This window comes from Schistocerca cancellata, chromosome 3, assembly GCF_023864275.1.
Source record: "Schistocerca cancellata isolate TAMUIC-IGC-003103 chromosome 3, iqSchCanc2.1, whole genome shotgun sequence".
Taxonomy (NCBI): Eukaryota; Metazoa; Arthropoda; class Insecta; order Orthoptera; family Acrididae; genus Schistocerca; species Schistocerca cancellata.
The window spans coordinates 211,266,067-211,290,822 of record NC_064628.1 but is presented as its reverse complement, the minus strand read 5'-3'; the positions used below and the strand labels follow the sequence as shown (position 1 = coordinate 211,290,822).

Genomic DNA, 24,756 nt, shown 5'->3' with positions numbered 1-24,756 from the left:
CAAATATTTCAGTTTCCTTAAATCAAATGCATATGGATTTGACTGTTTCGTAATAGGAACAACAGTTTGTTCTCATTATGTGCAAGCAGTCACTAAAGTTGGTGGTCAATGATTTCAAAGTGAAATTACTTGTCACCTGTATTACCTGAGAACTCTATTTTATTTGCCACACTGTTTTTTTATTTGTTTATTATTTAAAATTCTCCAGATAGTGTATTTATTTCATAAGATTCTCTCTTCTGTACAAACTGTATCTATTTTCTGGTAGCAGACTGTACGACTTGACAGTACTTTGGCAACTGAATTTAAACTTATGGCTGCAGTTTTGCACCTGAATTAGGCAGAAGTTGCTCTTAGTGACACAAAATACTTTATTCCCACTCTAGCTGAGTACCCAGCATTGCCTGGATATGTATTTATTCCAGTCCTTTCATCTCCTGCCCCCCCCCCCCCCCCCCGTCAATCTCCTACTGCCCAACTCCATGATCACCTGTTTCACCCCCCCTCTCTAGTCCCTAGTCCATCTGCTTCTTTCCTCTCCCTCCCTCCTTTCCCCCCTCCTCAAAGCCCCCCCCCTCTCCATTCATCTTCCCTGGCTCTGGCTATTTCCTCCTTAGCCTTTCTCTTTCTATGTCCTCCTCACCCCTATCTGTGTTAATCTCCTTGTTACTCCTCTGTGTCTACCCTTCCTCGCCACCCTCTCTCTAAGTTATGACCTCCCCCCATTAGCAGGCTGGTAGTTTTTACCCTCAACGTGTTTTTATTACTGGTAGTAAGGAATATGTCTACCAAGTGTGGCTGAAATCTATTAAGTGGTGCAGGAGCAGCTTTTTACCTGCAGCTTCATCAGAATATGCACATGTTACACATCTTTCACATATATTCATACACATATAATTTATTTCTGTAGAAAATCTCACTCTGTAGTTTTGCTTTCATGCATCTCAATCTTTATGCCATCTTATGTCCTGAATACTGTGTCATACAATGATATATTTTTCTGGGTAGATCCAGCAGCCTATGTGGGTACTCTCTGCAAATTGTGTTGAGAATAGAGTTAGTAGCTGAGAAGAAATAAATTTAGATTCCATGCAGCGTGCGGCAGTTTTTTGGGCATCTTAGTGTTTATGATGTCATCTTTCCTGAAGTATGTCTCATACAATGATATAAGTTTGCATGTACATGTAGTGACATATGAAAGTACTGTCTGCAAAATATGTCATGACTACAGTTAGAAGTAATAAATTAAAATATCATGCCTGATGTGGCAGTTTTACTACATAAACAGCAACAACATAGTAAGCAATAAACTTTTTCCCTTTCATTACTTTGTGGGGGCTGTCAGTGAGAAAAAGTTTCGTAAATGTTTGAAATCATTTGTAAAGTTTGTTGCAAGTCACTAAGTGCTCTCTTTCTCCTATACTGGATGAATGAAGTCAGGTTACCTGTGCGCCATGAGCTACACTTCTTTTTCGCTCCCACCCTCAAGCCTCTGATAGGTACATGGTTCTTACTCCAACAGTGATTCTTTCCAGATAATAAGTGATATGTGTACCAAGTTTAAATGAAATAGGTTTACTGGTTTAGGAGGAGATGTGGAACATATGTACATCCACACATTTTTATAATGTGTGTGGGTATTACTCAACCATTGCACAACTACAGGTTGCGAAAACATAACAACAAATATGTATAATGTAGTTAACTTCGTCATCAACAATGATAGTTAAACATCTTCTCAAAAGCTTTCTCAAACTACTGCGACTGAGGAATGTTAAAAAGGTAGGAAAATATATTTGCTTAGCAAGAGTGACAGGCTACAAATTGCATAATATCTGAGAGTCAACATCAAGCATTCAGTGTTGAGGACAAAGGTGTGGAGCACAAATGGGTAAAATTCAAAAGTATCCATATATAAATATCAGACAAGCACAATCCAAACAAGGTTTTAAGTAATTTTTTATTTCATTTACACATCAAATTCTGTAGGACCAAACTGAGGAGCAAATCTCCAAGGTCATCAAACGTGTCAGTACATGAAATTACAACATAAAAGTAATAACAGATAAAATAAAAATGTTTATGAACAAAAAAAAGTCAAGCCACAAGATTAAGTAAATGCAATCAACAATGTAACATAAGAATCAGCTTAATTTTTCAAAGAACTCCTCAACAGAATAGAAGGAGTGACCCATGAGGAAACTCTTCAGTTTCGATTTGAAAGTGCATAGATTACTGCTAAGATTTTTGAATTATTGTGGTAGCTTATTGAAAATGGATGAAGTCAGGGTACCTGCGCACCATGAGCTACACTTCTTTTTCACTCCCACCCTTTCTGCACAAGAGTTGAGGAAGTCCGATCCAAATGCAAGTTGGATTTCTGCCGAGTATTAACTGAGTGAAAGCTGCTTATTCTTGGAAATAAGCTGCTGATGTTAACAAGAAATTTCTCGAATTTATGCCACTTATTGCCCGAACCACCCATTTCTCAGTCAAAAATAGAATTAGAATGGGAAGAGTTACCCCAAAATATAATACCATATGACATATGGGAATGAAAACAAGCAAAGTAGACCAATTTTCTTGTCACACAATCACATACTTCGCAGCATTAAGTCTGAACAAGATCCTAAATGTGGGCTTTCCACAACAGTTTATTATCTATATGAACACCTAGAAATTTGAACTGTTCAGTTACACTAATCATATGCCCAATCTGTGAAATTAAAACGTTGGGTTTTGTTGAATTGTGCTAGAAAATGTAAAAACTGAGTCTTACTGTGATTTAGCATTACTTTATTTTCTACAAGCCATGAACATATGTCATGAACTGTCTGTTGTTGAAGTAAGATGTGAAGCAATTGTGAGTTACTCCCCGTATTCCATAATGGTCCAACTTCTGGAGCAGTATTTCGTGATCAACACAATCAAACACCTTAGTTAAACCAAAAAAATATGCCTAGCTTTTGAAACCTTTTGTTTAACCCATCCAGTACCTCAAAGAGAAAAGAGAATATAACATTTTCAATTATTGAACAACTTCTAAAGCCAAACTGTATATTTGATAACAAATTATGTGATATAAAATGATCAATTATCCTTACATATACAGCCTTTTCAATAACTTTAGCAAACACTGATGGCATAGAAATAGGTCTAAAATTGTCTACATTATCCCTTACTCCCTTTTTATAAAGCGGCTTTCCTACTGAGTACTTTAATCGTTCAGGAAACTGACCATTCCTAAAGAAAACTTACAAATATGCCTAAGTACAGGGCTAGCAAGTGCAGTGCAGCGCAGTGCTTTAATATACTGCTTGAGCCTCCATCATATCCATGGGAGTCCTTAGTCTTCAGTGATTTAATCAGACATCAATCTCGGAAAGGCATTTGCCAAGAGAGTTATATGATTCCCTGTAGAAACTAAACTTTTATTTAATTCACCAGCAATAATCAGAAAATGATTGTTAAGCACTGTACATATATCTGATTTTTCAGTAACAGAAATTTTTTTACTACGAACTGACTTTATATCGTCAACCTTGTGTTGCTGACTAGACACTTCCTTCACAACTGACCATATGGTTTTAATTTTATCCTATGAATTAGCTATTCTATTTGCATACCACATACTCTTTGCCTTTCTAATAACATTTTTAAGAATCTTACAATACTGTTCCCCCCAGTTAGCCACCCAGGTTGCCTTTTACTGTTAGAACCCCTACAAAGTTCTGATGGAAAGCAACTCTCAAAGAGCATGAGAATGTGTTAAGGAAAGCATTATATCTGTCATCTATGTTATCAGCACTATAAACATCATGCCACTTGCTCCCTGACGAGGTTTAAAATAAAACTCTCTATTGCTGTTGGATTAACTTTCCTACATAGTTTGTAATTATATGAGACATTTGTCATCATCATCATCATCATCATCATCATCATCATTTAAGACTGATTATGCCTTTCAGCGTTCAGTCTGGAGCATAGCCCCCCCTTATACAGTTCCTCCATGATCCCCTATTCAGTGCTAACATTGGTGCCTCTTCTAATGTTGAACCTATTATTTCAAAATCATTCTTAACCGAATCCAGGTACCTTCTCCTCGGTCTGCCCCGACTCCTCCTACCCTCTACTGCTGAATCCACGAGTCTCTTGGGTAACCTTGCTTCACCCATGCGTGTAACCACCCATGCGTGTAACATGACCCCACCACCTAAGCCTGTTCGCCCTGACTGCTACATCTATAGAGTTCATTCCCAGTTTTTCTTTGATTTCCTCATTGTGGACACCCTCCTGCCATTGTTCCCATCTACTAGTACCTGCAATCATCCTAGCTACTTTCATATCCGTAACCTCAACCTTGTTGATAAGGTAACCTGAATCCACCCAGCTTTCGCTCCCATACAACAAAGTTGGTCGAAAGATTGAGCGGTGCACAGATAACTTAGTCTTGGTACTGACTTCCTTCTTGCAGAAGAGAGTAGATAGTAGCTGAGCGCTCACTGCATTAGCTTTGCTACACCTCGCTTCCAGTTCTTTCACTATGTTGCCATCCTGTGAGAATATGCATCCTAAGTACTTGAAACCGTCCACCTGTTCTAACTTTGTTCCTCCTATTTGGCACTCAATCCGTTTATATTTCTTTCCCACTGACATTACTTTCGTTTTGGAGATGCTAATCTTCATACCATAGTCCTTACATTTCTGATCTAGCTCTGAAAAATTACTTTGCAAACTTTCAATCGAATCTGCCATCACAACTAAGTCATCCACATATGCAAGACTGCTTATTTTGTATTCACATATCTTAATCTCACCCAGCCAGTCTATTGTTTTCAACATATGATCCATAAATAATATGAACAACAGTGGAGACAGGTTGCAGCCTTGTCTTACCCCTGAAACTACTCTGAACCATGAACTCAATTTACCGTCAACTCTAACTGCTGCCTGACTATCCATGTAAAGACCTTTAATTGCTTGCAAAAGTTTGCCTCCTATTCCATAATCTTGTGGAACAGACAATAACTTCCTCCTAGGAACCCAGTCATATGCCTTTTCTAGATCTATAAAGCATAGATACAATTCCCTGTTCCACTCATAACACTTCTCCATTATTTGCCTAAGCTAAAGATCTGGTCCTGACAACCTCTAAGAGGCCTAAACCCACACTGATTTTCATCCAATTGGTCCTCAACTAATACTCGCACTTTCCTTTCAACAATACCTGTGAAGATTTTACCCACAACGCTGATTAAAGCGATACCTTTGTAGTTGTTACAATCTTTTCTGTTTCCATGTTTAAAGATTGGTGTGATCACTGCTTTTGTCCAGTCTGATGGAACCTGTCCCGACTCCCAGGCCATTTCAATTATCCTCTGTAGCCATTTAAGACCTGACATTCCACTGTATTTGATGAGTTCCGACTTAATTTCATCCACCCCAGCTGCTTTATTGCACTGCAATCTATTGACCATTTTTTCCACTTCCTCAAATATGATCCTATTTCCATCATCATTCCTATCCCATTCTACCTCGAAATCTGAAACATTACTGATCGCATTTTCACCTACATTGAGCAACTCTTCAAAATATTCCCTCCATCTGCCCAAGGCATCCACAGGATTCACCAGCAATTTTCCTGACCTGTCCAAAATACTTGTCATTTCCTTCTTACCTCCCTTTCGAAGACTGCTAATTACACTCCAGAATGGTTTTCCAGCAGCTTGACCCATAGTCTCCAACCTGTTTCCAAAGTCTTCCCACGATTTCTTCTTGGATGCTGCAATTATCTGTTTGGCTTTGTTTCTTTCTTCAACATAACTTTCTCTGTCTACCTGAGTTCAAGTATGTAGCCATTTTTGATATGCCTTCTTTTTCCTTTTACAGGCTGCCTTGACTGTGTCATTCCACCAAGCTGTTTGCTTCATCCTACTTTTACATACTACTGTTCCAAGACATTCTTTAGCCACTTCTAGTACTGTGTCCCTGTACCTTGTCCATTCTTTTTCCAATGACTGTAATTGACTACATTCAACTAACTGTTACCTTTCTGAGATCGCTGTTATGTACTTGTGCCTGATTTCCTTATCCTGAAGTTTCTCCACTCTTATCCTCCTACATATGGACCTGACCTCCTGCACTTTCGGCCTCACAATCCCAATTTCACTGCAGATTAAATAATGATCAGTGTCATCAAAGAATCCCCTGAATACACGTGTGTCCCTCACAGCCTTCCTGAATTCCTGATCTGTTATTATATAGTCAATGACAGATCTGGTTCCCCTGCCTTCCCAAGTATACCAGTGAATGTTCTTATGTTTAAAAAAGGAGTTTGTGATTACTAAGCCCATACTGGCACAGAAATCCAAGAGTTGTTTCCCGTTCCTGTTGGCCTCCATATCCTCTCCAAATTTACCCATAACCTTTTCATACCCTTCTGTTCGATTTCCAATCCTGGCGTTAAAATCACCCATGAGCAGAACACTGTCCTTGTCCTTTACTCTAACAACTACATCACTGAGTGCCTCATAAAAACTATCCATCTTATCTTGATCTGTCCCTTCACAATGCGAATATACTGACACAATACTAATTTTCTTGCTAGACATTGTCAAATCTATCCACATCAGTCGTTCGTTTACATACCTTACTGCAACTACGCTGGGTTCCATTTCTTTCCTGATGTAAAGCCCTACACCCCATTGTGCTATTCCTGCTTTGACTCCTGACAGGTAGACCTTGTATTCTCCCACTTCCTCTTCTTTCTCACCCCTTACCCGAATGTCACTAACAGCTAAAACGTCCAGCCCCATCTTACTTGCAGCCTCTGCCAGCTCTACCTTCTTCCCAGAGTAGCCCCCATTGATATTAATAGCTCCCCATCTCATTACCATATGTTTGCCAAGTCGTATCTTAGGAGTCCCTGGTTTGTCAGTTAGAGGTGGGACTCCGTCACCTCCAAAGGTCTGAGGCATTTTGCTCTGATTGTTGCCAGCATCATATTTAAAGTACCAGGGAAGCAGGTTGCTAGCCTTACTTGCCCCGAGTCCCATTGGGTTTTACCCCTAACGGCTGAGGGACTAACCGGTGCATTTGGTAGTCTTTGCCGTATGAGCACAGAGGTGACCACGACTCAGAATATGTCTGAGATGCCCAGCCTTATTCCAAAGTAACTGGTATCCCGACTGTCGGGATCATTTACTTGGCCACTCATACATTGCCCGTGGTTCATGAACTAGGACATGACTACAGGAACCCACACCATGAACCACATTGTTTGGGTACAAAAGCCTTTTCATGCTAAAATTTGTGCATCATGGTCTGAAATGCCATTCACCCTTTTACTAACAGAATACCCATCTAGTAATGAAGAATGAATAAAAATATTGTCTATGGCTGTTCCCCTGCACCATATTTGGAAAAAACCACAGTCTGCATCAGATCATAGGAATTTAGATCTACCAATACCTTTTTCTTGCACCATCATATACAAAATTTATATTGAATTCACAACATATAACTAATTTCTGGTACTTCCTATAACGTGAATCAAGAACCCTCTCTAGCTTGAGCTGAAATGCTATGAAGTCAAGAGTTAGGAGACCTATAAACAACAACAGTTAGAAGTTTAGTTTCATTAAATTCAGCTGCCCCTGCACAACATTCAAATATCTGTTCAGTGCAGTACCGTGATACATCTATGGACTCAAATGGAAAACTTTTTTTATGCACATGGCCACTCCCCCACTCCACAAGGAAGACCTTGAAAAACAGCCTGCTAATCTGTATCCTGGTAAAGGAAGCTTCTGAACTGTCAAATTACTTAAATGGTGCTCCAATACACCAATAATTTCAGAGTCAACATCTATAAGCAGTTCACTAACTTCATCTCTAATATCTCTCATATTCTGATGGAATATGCTAATTCCTTCCCTACTTGGAAACATGACATCCTCTGAAGATAATTCCTTAGTTAGAGGGAATTCCTTTAAGCAGGTATACCTATCGGCTGACTTCAATCAAGAAAAGGTGCACCTCTAACACTACCAACTACTACAGGAATTTTTCATGAGTGATCCCACCACCACCCATTACACTGTCACCTATAAGCTTCGCCAACCTCCCCCTTCCCATACCTATTGAGGTGCATGCCATGTCTAGTAAAACCTGATCTACTGATGGACTCAACAGGCACCACTGCAATGTGACTCATGCCCTCTGCCATCAGTGCCTTCTCGAGCCAAATTTTAACGCGCCTAACCCTTGTCGTGCAATAGCAGAATTTGAAAGTTGCCATGCAAGCAAAAAGAGATTCATCACATATTTATGAGAAGTCAAAACCTAAACGACAAATAAAGCTGAATGAAGTGAAAAATGAACAGAAGTGGATCAATGAGAGAAGTATTCAATGAATTTGAAAGCAAAATTTTGTTGGCCAATCTAACTAAAAACCCTAAGAAGTTTTGATCTTACCTGAGTTCAGTAAGTAAGTGAAATCATTTACTCAGTCACTTAGTCATCATACTAGCACTGAAATGTAAGATGACAGAGAGAACCCAATCTTCCAAAACTGTTTCACTACTGAATATTGTAATACAGTCTCTTATTCCAATCATTGCATGAACACTGCAATGGCAGATACAGAGATAAATGATCATGAAATAGAAAAGCAGCTACAATCACTTAACAGTGGAAAGGCATCTGGAGTAGATGAGATACCTGTAAGATTATGTAAAAGAACCTGCTCCCCTTCTAGCAGTAGTATACTATAGGTTGCTAAAGCAATGAAGGGTACCTAGTGACTACAAAAAAGTGAAGGTCTTGTTTTGAACATTTTGGATATGGAGTACAGTATTAAAGTGTAGCTCTTACACCCACCTCTATAGTCTGCAAACCATCTTATAATGCATAGCAGAAGGATAAATGTACCAGCACAATTTTCTACCTATTTGTTAGTCTGTTCTACACCTACATCTACATACCTACTCTTAAACCCATAGGTTGATGGTGGCGGGTACCTTGTATCACTACTGATCATTTCCTCTCCTATTCCACTCGCAAATGGAGCAAGGGAAAAACGACTGTCTAAGCACCTCTTTACAAGCCCTAATTTCTTGCATCTTATCTTCATGGTCCTTACGTGAAAGGTATGTTGTTGGCAGTAGAATACTGTTGCAGTTAGCCTCAAATGCCAGTTCCCTAAATCTGTGCATTAGTGCCTTGCAGGAAGAGCATCATTTTCCTCTAGGGATTCCCATTTGAGTTCACAAAGCACCTTTGTAATACTTGCTCGCTAATCGAGCCTATCAGTAACAAACCTAGCAGACCACCTCTGAATCGCTTTCATGTCTTCCTTTAATCCAACCTGGTAGGGATCATGAACATTCGAACTGTACTCCAGAATGGGCCACACTAGCGTTCTACACGCTGTCTTCTTTACCAATGAGCTACACTTTCCCAGAAGTCTCACAATAAAACAAAGCTGAGCATTCGTCTTTCCTATTACCAACCTGACATACTCATTCCATTTCATATCACTTTGCAACATTATGCTTACATATTTAATCAAAGTAACTGTGTCAAGCTGCACCCTACTAATGCTGTATTCGAACATTACAGTACTGTTTTTCACACTCGTCCTCATTAACATACATTTGTTTACATTTAGAGCAAGTTGTCATTCATCACACCAACTAGAAATTTTGTCTAAGTCGTTTTATATATTCCTACAGTCACTAAGAAAAGGCAAACCTACGTTTCTAGCATTTGTAGACTTAGAGAAAGCTTTTGACAATGTTAACTGGAATACTCTCTTTCAAATTCTGAAGGTGGCAGGGGTAAAATACAGGGAGCGAAAGGCTATTTACAGTTTGTACAGAAACCAGATGGCAGTTATAAGAGTCGAGGGGCATGAAAGGGAAGCAGTGGTTGGGAAAGGAGTAAGACAGGGTTGTAGCCTCTCCCCGATGTTATTCAATCTGTATATTGAGCAAGCAGTAAAGGAAACAAAAGAAAAATTCGGAGTAGGTATTAAAATTCATGGAGAAGAAGTAAAAACTTTGAGGTTCGCCGATGACATTGTAATTCTGTCAGAGACAGCAAAGGACTTGGAAGAGCAGTTGAACGGAATGGACAGTGTTTTGAAAGGAGCATATGAGATGAACATCAACAAAAGCAAAACGAGGATAATGGAATGTAGTCAAATTAAGTCGGGTGATGCTGAGGGAATTAGATTAGGAAATGAGACACTTAAAGTAGTAAAGGAGTTTTGCTATTTAGGGAGTAAAATAACCGATGATGGTCGAAGTAGAGAGGATATAAAATGTAGACTGGCAATGGCAAGGAAAGCGTTTCTCAAGAAGAGGAATTTGTTAACATCGAGTATAGATTTAAGTGTCAGGAAGTCGTTTCTGAAAGTATTTGTATGGAGTGTAGCCATGTATGGAAGTGAAACATGGACGATAACTTGTTTGGACAAGAAGAGAATAGAAGCTTTCGAAATGTGGTGCTACAGAAGAATGCTGAAGATAAGGTGGGTAGATCACGTAACTAATGAGGAGGTATTGAATAGGATTGGGGAGAAGAGAAGTTTGTGGCACAACTTGACTAGAAGAAGGGATCGGTTGGTAGGACATGTTTTGAGGCATCAAGGGATCACAAATTTAGCATTGGAGGGCAGTGTGGAGGGTAAAAATCGTAGAGGGAGACCAAGAGATGAATACACTAAGCAGATTCAGAAGGATGTACGTTGCAGTAGATACTGGGAGATGAAGAAGCTTGCACAGGATAGAGTAGCATGGAGAGCTGCATCAAACCAGTCTCAGGACTGAAGACCACAACAACAACAACAGTCACTAAACAATGATACCTTCCTGTACACCACAACATAATCAGCAAACGGCCGTAAATTGCTGCTCATCTACATCTACATTTATACTCTGCAAGCCACCCAACGGTGTGTGGCGGAGGGCACTTTACGTGCCACTGTCATTATCTCCCTTTCCTGTTCCAGTCGCGTATGGTTCGCGGGAAGAACGACTGTCTGAAAGCCTCTGTGCGCGCTCTAATCTCTCTAATTTTACATTCGTGATCTCCTCGGGAGGTATAAGTAGGGGAAAGCAATATATTCGATACCTCATCCAGAAACGCACCCTCTCAAAACCTGGCGAGCAAGCTACACCGCGATGCAGAGCGCCTCTCTTGCAGAGTCTGCCACTTGAGTTTGTTAAACATCTCTGTAACGCTATCACGGTTACCAAATAACCCTGTGACGAAACGTGCCGCTCTTCTTTGGATCTTCTCTATCTCCTCCGTCAACCCGATCTGGTACGGATCCCACACTGATGAGCAATACTCAAGTATAGGACGAACGAGTGTTTTGTAAGCCACCTCCTTTGTTGATGGACTACATTTTCTAAGGACTCTCCCAATGAATCTCAACCTAGTACCCGCCTTACCAACAATTAATTTTATATGATCATTCCACTTCAAATCGTTCCGCACGCATACTCCCAGATATTTTACAGAAGTAACTGCTACCAGTGTTTGTTCCGCTATCATATAATCATACAATAAAGGATCCTTCTTTCTATGTATTCGCAATACATTACATTTGTCTATATTAAGGGTCAGTTGCCACTCCCTGCACCAAGTGCCTATCCGCTGCAGATCTTCCTGCATTTCACTACAATTTTCTAATGCTGCAACTTCTCTGTATACTACAGCATCATCCGCAAAAAGCCGCATGGAACTTCCGACACTATCTACTAGGTCATTTATATATATTGTGATAAGCAATGGTCCCATAACACTCCCCTGTGGCATGCCAGAGGTTACTTTAACGTCTGTAGACATCTCTCCATTGATAACAACATGCTGTGTTCTGTTTGCTAAAAACTCTTCAATCCAGCCACACAGCTGGTCTGATATTCCGTAGGCTCTTACTTTGTTTATCAGGCGACAGTGCGGAACTGTATTGAACGCCTTCCGGAAGTCAAGAAAAATAGCATCTACCTGGGAGCCCGTATCTAATATTTTCTGGGTCTCATGAACAAATAAAGCGAGTTGGGTTTCACACGATCGCTGTTTCCGGAATCCATGTTGATTCCTACATAGTAGATTCTGAGTTTCCAAAAACGACATGATACTCGAGCAAAAGACATGTTCTAAAATTCTACAACAGATCGACGTCAGAGATATAGGTCTATAGTTTTGCGCATCTGCTCGACGACCCTTCTTGAAGACTGGGACTACCTGTGCTCTTTTCCAATCATTTGGAACCTTCTGTTCCTCTAGAGACTTGCGGTACACGGCTGTTAGAATGGGGGCAAGTTCTTTCGCGTACTCTGTGTAGAATCGAATTGGTATCCCATCAGGTCCAGTGGACTTTCCTCTGTTGAGTGATTCCAGTTGCTTTTCTATTCCTTGGACACTTATTTCGATGTCTGTAAGGTCATTTATGTACATAGAGAACAAAAGCAGTTCTATCAACCTCCCTGGAGAACTTGATACCCCTCTCTCTGATGAACATTTACCACTGACGACCACATACTGAGCTCTATTACTTCAATAGTCTTTGAGCCACTCACATATCTGGAAACCTAAACCGTATGCTCAGACCTTTGTCAACAGTCTGCAGTGGAGCATCATGTTAAATGCTTTCTGAAAACCTAGGAATCTGCCTGTTGCCTTCCATTCATGCTTTGTAGGATATCATATGAGAAAAAGGCAAGCAGAGTTTTCTTACAAGCAATGCTCTCTAAATTCATACTGACTTGTGGACAGAAGCTTTTCTGTCTCAGGTAAACTTATTGCTTTGGACTTTGGACTTTGCACTGGACGAGAGATTCGCGATAAATTCAGGCTAAGTAAGGGGCCAGTGCCAAACGATGATACAAAGATGAATTACAAAAAAAAACAAGGCAGCACCATTGGGGCAATTTTGGCAGGACCAACTTAACAAAATAACATATGAAAAGAGCCCTCAAAATACAAACTGAGATAATTAAAACACCAATGGTAATGTCAACATTAAAGCAACCAAACAGTACTATGAAACACGACTGGAGATGCTCAGCAGAGCATCTGCTATACAAGCTGCTACCAGACAATGACTCTCCATATGACGAAAACCACCACATAGACCTAAGCAGACAAATGGACATTAAATACATAAATGGTGGAATTTTGTTGAGGAGAAGGTTGGGCTGGCAGTAATGAAATTTATACAGAGAAAATCTCTGGGCCTAAATGGAGTCTACTCAGAAACCATTTAAACTGCTGCACCACAGACCATCCCTACCTGATGGACTTACTTAATGACTTGTAACATCTCTTTGTATTCGATGAATTATTCTGATACAATTCTACCCTTGAATGACGTTTACTAATTTTCTATCTTCATACTTGCAGAATCCATGCGCGAAGTAGTTTCATACAATAGCTATGCCATGAGCGCATAATTATTCTTTGCAGTACTCTCTCTGGTGGTTGTTAGAAAAAAAGCTTCCGAGATTGTCTTCGTGCCGATTAGCCTGAGCTTGGTTTGAAGAATTGTAATCTGATTATTGAGATTTATGACAGAAGATAACTGATACGAACTGTACAATTAAAAGGGGAAAAAAAAATATATATATATATATAGCTCCTTCATACAAAAGGTGTGTATTTGACATTTGAGAATTAATGATATTCATCGATATAATGCGTAGTTGTTAATCAGAAGGGAACTTCCAAAAGACTGGATACGAACCTGCATTTAATAATCCAAAAGCTCCATTACTTCTACAGAAGGTTAAACTTCATCAAAGCCAAATATCCGCTTGATATGAGGTTTCCCCACTGATTTTACAACACTCCCAAAAATTACAAGGCATTTTATTTGTACAGATTAGCAGACTGCCGCAAAGCACGAGCCTCCAGAGAAAAAGAATCATCGCCTGATTTCATTCTAACAAGTAAAATTTCTGAATCATTTGAGTGAATGAGCTATGACTGTGTTTCATATTATGAACGACTGATTGCTCGAACAAAGTGAGAGCTACATAATCACGTAGATAGGAGGAAAAATTACAGTGGCGACCGTGACAGGACTCTCTTGGATTGTTATATAATATATGTATTTTTTGTTTCATGGAAACCAACGAGAACGAGAGGTAACTAATCTGAAGAGAGATTCGGTGCCCATAGTAAAAGATTGCTCGATTTCAACTATTAGACAACACCGAGACTACAGAACAAGGCCAGAGAAATCTAATTTTTTTTATCCTGTAGTAAAAATAGTTTGAAATCAATTTAGAAAGAACTTTTTTCCAGATAGTAGTTAAGATTGAAGAACTGTATATTTTGTGATTTTCGTATCTGGACATTGAACTTTATACCATCTGTGAAGTAATTCGAAAGTTAAGTGTGTCTACGACAGTAAATTTGAAACTGTATTTAGTGATTAGAACCTGATATTGACAGTTATTTAATGGTATTGACTAGAGCGGCACTTAAAATGTCATTGAATCAGCAACGAGATGTGCAACAGCCTTCAGCTGTTTGCGCAGAAGCAGAGGCCACGGATAGCAATTCTGAGACTGTTGTGGCTAGGGGTAGCAATATAAATAATCCCGCTGGTTCAGAAAACATTCATACAACAGCTGATCAGTCTGTTGTTGACACATTAGTTGTTGTTATGCAACAGTTGTCTCTATTAGCCGAAGGCCAAGCGGAGGTAAAACGAGACTTATCCGTTATACAAAATGAACTCCAAAATCAATTAGTGGAAAATCAAACAGAATTACAAAATCAATTAAGAGCAACCTTCACCAAATTAGATCAGAGATTAAATACCCAGACACCGGAAATAAAAGAACAGGCAGAAAGGACCGAACAGAATCTTATTACTCAAATTGAGCAGGTCCGCCAACAATGCCAAGAGAACAATATTAAATTAAAAGTGGAACTAACCGAATATGTATCCGTCAAAATTGACACGATACAAAAACAAGTAGAACTGTTTCCTCAAGTAATACACGCTCAAGAGGACATACAGTGTTCCGTAGCTATGATACCAGAAATTATAGAATCCCAAGATAATCTAAAGAAGCAATTTGACGAAGTGAAGGAAAAACAGGAGACAGTGGAACATAGAATGAATGTACTTGCGGGAAAGTTTTCAGAAATGACATTAGAGCGGCAAAATTTTCCTTCGGAAACCATAGAAGAAACTGTGAAAGTAGCTTTACAGTCAATTTCAGAGAGTTCCGAGGAGAATTTTTTCAACAAAGGGTTAAAGGAAGTTCGTGAACAACTTGGCGAAGAATTCTCGCGTTGGAAAGGAAATATCGAAAGATCACTAAATCTCTCGCAGGAGGCTTTAGAAAGAGCGAGAAGTAGGAAACAAAACTCTCAATCTGCGCGTGAAATTCCGTCCACGTCAAGATCCGATGTAGACAGAACTGGTACGTCACAAGTTAGATTCTATATAACGGATAGCCACAGGGAAAAGTACGAACAGGATGATTTTTGGAATCATAGTACCATTGAAGAAAAGATGATTAAACAGAGACAATTTCAAATCTTTAACCCTGACAAAAGGAATGTTCATCCTGTAGTCTTTATTCGAAGTTTCAGAGCTCTATTTCCACGATCTTGGACAAAATGGCAAAAGATTAGCTTTGCATCTGGATATATACAAGGATCAGGAGCATTGTGGGCATCCGAACAAACATCTTCTTGTAAATGTTATAAAGAATTTGAGCAGGCTTTTCTAGCAAAATATTGGTCTGCTGGAATACAAGAAAGACATAGGCAGGAAGTATTATATCCTGAGCCTTTCTCATTTTCTAGAGGATCTGTAAAGAGAGATTTTGAGAAATACATTAATAAATCTTTGTATAGGGATGTACCAATTCCTTTGCCGGATATACTCAAGTACTCAAGTCCAGACTACCCACCAGTATAAGGAATCAGCTGTTATATATAAATGATAAGAATATAGACTCATTTATGACTATGCTCGATCATATTGATATAATTGAGGAGGACAATAAAAGGGCAAGAGAAGAGCAATAGAAGTGAATCCGAGCTGCAACTCTAATGGGAATGACAGTAATGGTAGCAGTAACAATAATCATAACCAACTACACTCTCCGAGGAGACTTAGAAATGGACAAAATGCAAACAATAATTATTGCCATGATGGTAACTTTAGTAATGGTGCAGCGAGGGGCTATTTTAGGAACAATAGGAATTTTAATCGATATAATCCAATGTATGGCAGCACAGGACAGTTCTACCAACACCAGCAGAACAACAACAATAATTACACGAATCAAGGAAGACAATATAAACAGAATTCACCACAACAACCTATGATCACTGAAGTAGCTGAAGAGACAAATACCAATCGGATCAACAATCAGTCAAACTAAACATGACCGCATCGTGCCCCGGAGGGGCGGTCATGGGATCTGTTAGGGGCGAACCAGTAAAATTACAATTGTTAAGATATAATGATGGTGAGCTGTTGACTAAAGAGTTAACAAAGAATTTAATAACGTGTCATAATGACAGATTGAGTGTTCCGGTATCTGAAGTATTTGTTGAAATAGAGGAAGTTCCAACGAATGTGATATTAGACACCGCCGCTTCCACCAGTGTCATCTCAGGCGCTCTTTTTAGGAGAATTATTAGGAAGAAGAAGGTACCAATTTTGCCGGTACAGAACTGCAAAATCATCGGAGCTGTTGGAGCACGCTCTTCCAATGTCAAAATACACACACAATTAGAGATGAAAATGGGAAATGTAGCGATAAAATGCACGTTCCTTGTAGTGGAGAAGTTATTAGTGGACTGTATTCTTGGTATTGGGAGTATGCAGTAGTACGATTGGCAGATTGATTTTTTGGAAGGAATAGCTAAATTTAGATTAAATGGAGAAGAGATAGCACTGGCTTTAAGTAGAAAGGAAACGGTGCATGAGAAATATTGTCGCGGTGCCATAGTTCCATTAATTGACACTACAAACGGTCGTTGGAAGGAGCTTTCAAAGGATTTGATACAACAGGAGGACTTTAACCAAACAACAATGATAAAAGCTAGTGAATCAAATCAGCTTACCGGAGAACAAAGGCAGCAGCTTCATTATTTGTTAGAGGCATATGAAGAGGTTTTTGATGAGAAATCAGGAATTATTAAAGGGTATATTTGTCACCTACAAGTGAAGCCACATCAGATCAGGCTTACTGTTACACGTACTATCCAATCCCCTGGCGTTTAAAACAAGCCGTTCAAAGGGAGATAAATAGAATGTTAGAATGGAACTTGATTGAGCCATCAACTAGTCCATATTGTTCTCCGCTCTTGGTCGTTCCGAAACCTGGAGGCAACGTAAGATTAGTTCTGGATGCGGGAGAGATTAATAAAATAAACCTGTAAGAACTCACCCGGAAAATATAGATGAATTAATTCAAAATTTCCAGGATTTTTCATACTTAACTAGTGTTGATTTGAGAAGTTCGTACTGGCAGGTCCAAATGGATGAAGAATCTAGGAAATATACCGCATTTATCTATGCTGGGAGAAGTTACCAATTTTGAGTTGTCCCATTCGGACTTAATATTAGTGCCGGAATATTTACTTCAGCGTTGGATTATGTTCTTGGACCAGAACTGCGTAGTCGTATAACTGTGTTTGTTGACGACTTATTAATAGCCACGAAAACATGGGAAGAGAATTTGCATATTTTGGAAAGGATTTTTGCTGTTTTCAAGAAAAACGGAATTACAGCAAACTTACAAAAGTCTCATTTTGCTTCCCCACAAATTAAGTTCTTAGGACATATGATTGATGTGAAAGGTATCCTGCCTACCGAGATAAAGATAAGTGCAATTCGAAATTTTTCCATCACTCGGAAATGGAATGATCATATAATGTTGATCGTCGGTAAAGCAGATGCCAGACTGAGATTCATTGGAAGAATTCTAAGGAAATGCAATCCGAAAACAAAGGAAGTAGGTTACAGTACGCTTGTTCGCCCACTGCTTGAATACTGCTCAGCAGTGTGGGATCCGTACCAGATAGGGTTTATAGAAGAGATAGAGAAGATCCAACGGAGAGCAGCGCGCTTCGTTACAGGATCATTTAGTAATCGCGAAAGCGTTACGGAGATGATAGATAAACTCCAGTGGAAGACTCTGCAGGAGAGACGCTCAGTAGCTTGGTACGGGCTTTTATTTAAGTTTCGAGAACATACCTTTACCGAAGAGTCAAGCAGTATATTGCTCCCTCCTATGTATATATCGCGAAGAGACCATGAGGATAAAATCAGAGAGATTAGAGCCCACACGGAGGCATACCGACAATCCTTCTTTCCACGAACAATACGAGACTGGAATAGAAGGGAGAACCGATAGAGGTACTGAAGGTACCCTCCGCCACACACCGTCAGGTGGCTTGCGGAGTATGGATGTAAAAAAAAAAATAAAAGACAGCTGAAGGGATTTATAGGTATGGCATCATTCTTCTGTCATTTCACAAAGACTCAAGCCATGAATTCTGAGGCATTAAACCGGCTTCTACGGAAGGATGTGCCATGGCAATGGACTGAAGAATGTGAACTAGCTTTTAGAGACATTAAAGACCAACTCGTTAACGCATCGTTATTATATCAGCTTGATATGAATTGTGAGTTCTGTCTGTCCACGGATTCATCGGATGTTGGATTAGGTGCTTGTCTCTTCCAAATAAGGAAAATAAAAGGGGTACCAACATTCTGCCCAACAGCATTTGCTAGTCGAGTGTTATCGCCCTGTGAAAGAGCCTATACGACCACAGAACAAGAAGCACTTTCGGTTATCTGGGCATTCAAGAAGTTTAACTATTATTTATATGGTTCGAAAACGATTGTGTATTGTGACCATCAATCACTAACCTTTTTGCAAACATGTAAATTATTACATCCCAGACTGTCACGTTGGACAATGACATTACAACAGTACCAATTTAAAATTATTCATGTGTCTGGCAAAGAAAATATTGCGGATGCACTGTCAAGATCCCCAGAAGGTTTAACGCCGGAAATAGAATCAGTAAATACTTCGGATTTTCCAGTATTACTGTTGCAGGACAATATCTACAAGACTTATTATGAACATCTTTGTAGAGAGATGGGAAATTTACAACGAAAAGACCCTCGATGGAAGAAGATAATTCAGCTAAAGGAACAACAAAATTCAAGGGCTAATTTAGATTATTATAAATTAGTGAATGGAGTATTATTCTTCAGATGTGGGAAGGACAACAATCCACGGTGGTGTGTATGTATCCCGAAGGAATATGAGGAAAAATTAATTTGGTTTACCCACTTATCATGGGGACATTTTGGTGTAATTATATGTGCCAATAAAATAGGAGCATACTATTACTTTTCCGAATATTCGGAGAAAAGTGCACCAAACAATACAAAACTGTTTACTCTGTCAAAAGGCAAAACCGGATAATAGAAGTAGTAAGCATGTTCTGCATTCAATTATTTCACGAGAGCCAAGGGCGTTAATTTCCTGTGATATCCTGCGGCCCTCTCCCACGATCAAGAGGAGGAGTCAAATTCATTGTTGGATTCTTTGATGTGTTTACAAAATATGTAAAACTATATCCATTAAAGTGTGCTACTGCCAGAGCTGTTGTAGTGAGATTTGTGTGAGACTACCTTCCGCATGTAGGTTTACCGAAATCCATAAGTACAGATAATGCCAGAATTTTTACCGGATTTAAATGGAAGCAAACATTAACACAGCTTGGTATTCGACAAATTTTGACATCATGTTACCATCCACAAGGTAGTCCAATAGAACGAGTTTTCCGAGAATTAAACCGATTTATGCGTACATACTGTCACATTAAACAAACATCATGGGCTGATTATTTGTCAGAATTTGAACAAATATTTAATAATCTGACACATACCTCAACTAACTTTACTCCAACAGAGCTTATGTTTAGTCAGATTGAAAAGAACTTCTGGATAAACCACCTGCCAAAGTATGAAGACCAGAATTTAAAATGGGAGGAAAAGATTCGACTCGCATTTGTCAATTTAACTAAAAAGGCAATACAACGGAAATTGACATATGATAAACGGATTCACTGGATTCAGACGTTTCATCTTGGAGAAAAGGTTTTATTGAGGCGACACATCCATTCCTCAAAACTGATGAAGAACTTAAAGAAATGGAATCTTATTTATACCGGACCATATGTTATTGTAAATATACCAAATCCTGGATCATACTTGTTGGCATATCCCGAATAGAAAAGAATACAGGGATTATTCCCACATAATGATATTTGGAACTACTGACGGCCTTGGGAGAGCCAGTCCTAACAAAACTCTACCATCTGGTGAGCAAGATGTATGAAACAGGCGAAATACCCTCAGACTTCAAGAAGAATATAATAATTCCAATCCCAAAGAAATCAGGTGTTGACAGATGTGAAAATTACCGAACAATCAGTTTAATAAGCCACAGCTGCAAAATACTAACACGAATTCTTTACAGACGAATGGAAAAACTAGTAGAAGCCGACCTCGGGGAAGATCAGTTTGGATTCCGTAGAAATACTGGAACACGTGAGGCAATACTGACCTTACGACTTATCTTAGAAGAAAGATTAAGGAAAGGCAAACCTACGTTTCTAGCATTTGTAGACTTAGAGAAAGCTTTTGACAATGTTGACTGGAATACTCTCTTTCAAATTCTAAAGGTGGCAGGGGTAAAATACAGGGAGCGAACGGCTATTTACAATTTGTACAGAAACCAGATGGCAGTTATAAGAGTCGAGGGGCATGAGAGGGAAGCAGCGGTTGGGAAGGGAGTGAGGCAGGGTTGCAGCCTCTCCCCAATGTTATTCAATCTGTATATTGAGCAAGCAGTAAAGGAAACAAAAGAAAAATTTGGAGTAGGTATTAAAATTCATGGAGAAGAAATAAAAACTTTGAGGTTCGCCGATGACATTGTAATTCTGTCAGAGACAGCAAAGGACTTGGAAGAGCAGTTGAACGGAATGGATGGTGTCTTGAAGGGAGGATATAAGATGAACATCAACAAAAGCAAAACGAGGATAATGGAATGTAGTCGAATTAAGTCGGGTGATGCTGAGGGTATTAGATTAGGAAATGAGACACTTAAAGTAGTAAAGGAGTTTTGCTATTTGGGGAGCAAAATAACTGATGATGGTCGAAGTAGAGAGGATATAAAATGTAGACTGGCAATGGCAAGGAAAGCGATTCTGAAGAAGAGAAATTTGTTAACATCGAGTATAGATTTAAGTGTCAGGAAGTCATTTCTGAAAGTATTTGTATGGAGTGTAGCCATGTATGGAAGTGAAACATGGACGGTAAATAGTTTGGACAAGAAGAGAATAGAAGCTTTTGAAATGTGGTGCTACAGAAGAATGCTGAAGATTAGATGGGTAGATCACATAACTAATGAGGAAGTATTGAATAGGATTGGGGAGAAGAGAAGTTTGTGGCACAACTTGACCAGAAGAAGGGATCGGTTGGTAGGACATGTTCTGAGGCATCAAGGGATCACCAATTTAGTATTGGAAGGCAGCATGGAGGGTAAAAATTGTAGGGGGAGACCAAGAGATGAATACACTAAGCAGATTCAGAAGGATGTAGGTTGCAGTAGGTACTGGGAGATGAAGAAGCTTGCACAGGATAGAGTAGCATGGAGAGCTGCATCAAACCAGTCTCAGGACTGAAGACAACAACAACAATGATACTAAGAAATTTTTTGAAGGATCGTAGATCTGTGATACCAAATATGAAGAAGAATTTAGAGTGGAATTTGACTATGAGTCGAACGTGTATATAAATATCAAGAAGTTTATGTTGTCTAGAGGGTAAGAGACAATGAGATTGCTCCTGTGATAGGTTAAGAGACAGTGAGATTGCTCCTGTGATAGGTTAAGAGACAGTGAGATTGCTCCTGTGATAGGTTAAGAGACAGTGAGATTGCTCCTGTGATAGTTTAGCACAAAATTTTAAGATAGGTAGAAGAAATTGTTAAATACTAGTGTTTTTAAGTGTGGACTATGAGCAGAAGCCATAGTGATATACAATGAAACTGCATCTACATTTCCCCAAGACACGGCACTTATGTGAGAACTGCGTGTGAAACTTGAACAGTGCGGGATATGTAGGTAAATATGCTGTGTGTATGATGTGCACTGTTCGCGGGAGAAAACAAATGAACTGTGAAATGGAGCAACAGTCGATAATGTCACTGCTGCAAACAATTGAAAAAACTCTCTGGTTGTGCGAGAGAAAATTATTATAATTTTTAGATTTTTCATTATGCCTTCTCTACCAGGAGAATTAATTTAAGAATTTTAATTAACATTTTAAGAATAGCAGTTTGTGTGTTTCATATTATGGACATAATTGTTGAAATATATTTCCATAAATGTTCATGAGAGGATGAAGAAGATTCTGCGAGTGGATGATTTGTTAAATGAACATACGTCATCATTAATGATATTAATTTGCAGGTAGATCTATAAATCAATTAATTATAAGAATAATGAAAATTTTTCAGAGAATTTTTTTCTAGAAATTATTCCTTTTGTGGAGTCAGTGTCATATGCCTATGTTTAAAATTTTTCAGCGGGTGTAAAGTTAAATTTTATCCATAATTTCGTAATTGAAAGCAAACCTCGGACAGATTCAATGCTCTACTTCCACCTGCACTATAACAAAACGAAGATTAGGGGAAAAAAAATTGAGAGTAATACATTCGATATGAGCTACAACAAAATTTAAATGCCCACAGTCTATTTGGCAATATTTTGGACAATCAGCAGTTGTAATTGGTATTGAGGACTACAAAAAAATTCGCAATTGTCAGGACTGATGGATGTTCCAGTCTAGTACAGTTGGAAGAATATAAGAATCCACTCCGATTTTGAGTTCAACGATGAAATATGGACTTCGTTGCCTTAATCCACTCTCTTCCAGGGATTTATTCAGTCAGAACCTTTTCTTATTCCACTTTAAACCTGTTCCATGTTCACATCCCTGACCATCTGTTCCTGAGATCATCTTGTTGTTTCTACGGCACATTACCAGCTTTTGTCCTGTACCATAAGCCATCACCTGTCCTCCGTGCCGCCTCTACCAAACGCTGTACTTCACCTACCCGCTGTCCGTACCCAGTGTTCCTGTTCCATCGACTTCACAACGAGATCGCTGGCTACATCGTCGAAAGAAGAATTTTGAAAATTTTTTTGAGCAATATTGTAAAATTTTTTTGGCTACGAGGCACTTTTCCTTCGATCTAATCTATCGAGCTTCTATATATTTCAAAATTACTGGGTTTAGGCTTTCCTATCTTCTTTAATACCTGAGCTGGGATCTATTATTCCGGGTTTTCCATGGTTTCCCTGTGAAGGCCAGTTCCCAAATGGGTAGACCTTTTTTGTAATTACACCAATCTACATCTCCCCTGGTTATGTACTCGGGATGCGGGTATACCCCGGTATATGTAAAAGCTACAGCTTAGGTATTCTCGTAACTTACTGTCATAACATGTTACCCATAATCTCTATAGTAAAATTCCATTAATTCAAAATATTCCTCTTTTGAATAAACAACCCAACAAATTTTTTCTGTTAGCTCGCAAAGTGTATTATCATTAACTTTGCTCGCTGCGAGGGGCAATTGTAATATCTCTTTGTATTCGATGAATTATTCTGATACAATTCTACCCTTGAATGACGTTTACTAATTTTCTATTTTCATACTCGCAGAATCCAAGTGCAAAGTAGTTTCATACAATAGCTATGCCATGAGTGCATAATTATTCTTTGTAGTACTCTCTCTGGTGGTTGTTAGAAAAAAAGCTTCCGAGATTGTCTTCGTGCCGATTAGCCTGAGCTTGGTTTGGAGAATTGTAATCTGATTATTGAGATTTATGACAGAAGATAACTGATACGAACTGTACGATTAAAAGGGAATACAAAAGTGCTGGCAGGTCGATAGACACACAAACAAACACACAAAATTCAAGCTTTCGCAACCAACAGTTGCCTCATCAGGAAAGAGGGAAGGAGAGGGAAAGACGAAAGGATTTGGGTTTTAAGGGAGAGGGTAAGGAGTCATTCCAATCCCGGGAGCCGAAACTCTTTGCCTTTACAAATGTCTGCTTGTGTCTGTGTATATGCGGATGGATATGTGTGTGTGTGTGTGTGTGTGTGTGTGTGTGTGTGTGTGTGTGTGCGCGCGCGTGAGTGTATACCTGTCCTTTTTCCCCCCTAAGGTAAGTCATATATATATATATATACCTAAAAACAAAGATGATGTGACTTACCAAATGAAAGTGCTGGCAGGTCGACAGACACACAAACGAACACAAACATACACACAAAATTCAAGCTTTCGCAACAAACTGTTGCCTCATCAGGAAAGAGGGAAGGAGAGGGAAAGACGAAAGGATGTGGGTTTTAAGGGAGAGGGTAAGGAGTCATTCCAGTCCCGGGAGCGGAAAGACTTACCTTCCCCCTAAGGTAAGTCTTTCCGCTCCCGGGACTGGAATGACTCCTTACCCTCTCCCTTAAAACCCACATCCTTTCGTCTTTTCCTCTCCTTCCCTCTTTCCTGATGAGGCAACAGTTTGTTGCGAAAGCTTGAATTTTGTGTGTATGTTTGTGTTCGTTTGTGTGTCTGTCGACCTGCCAGCACTTTCATTTGGTAAGTCACATCAT

General features: G+C 39.2%; 1 protein-coding gene across 1 annotated transcript in view; it reads right to left on the bottom strand.

Annotated features, from left to right (window-relative positions):
• The window catches only part of LOC126174834 (E3 ubiquitin-protein ligase TRAIP), a 224,806-nt gene that overhangs the window by 46,540 nt on the left and 153,510 nt on the right, over nucleotides 1-24,756 (bottom strand). The window lies entirely within an intron of this gene.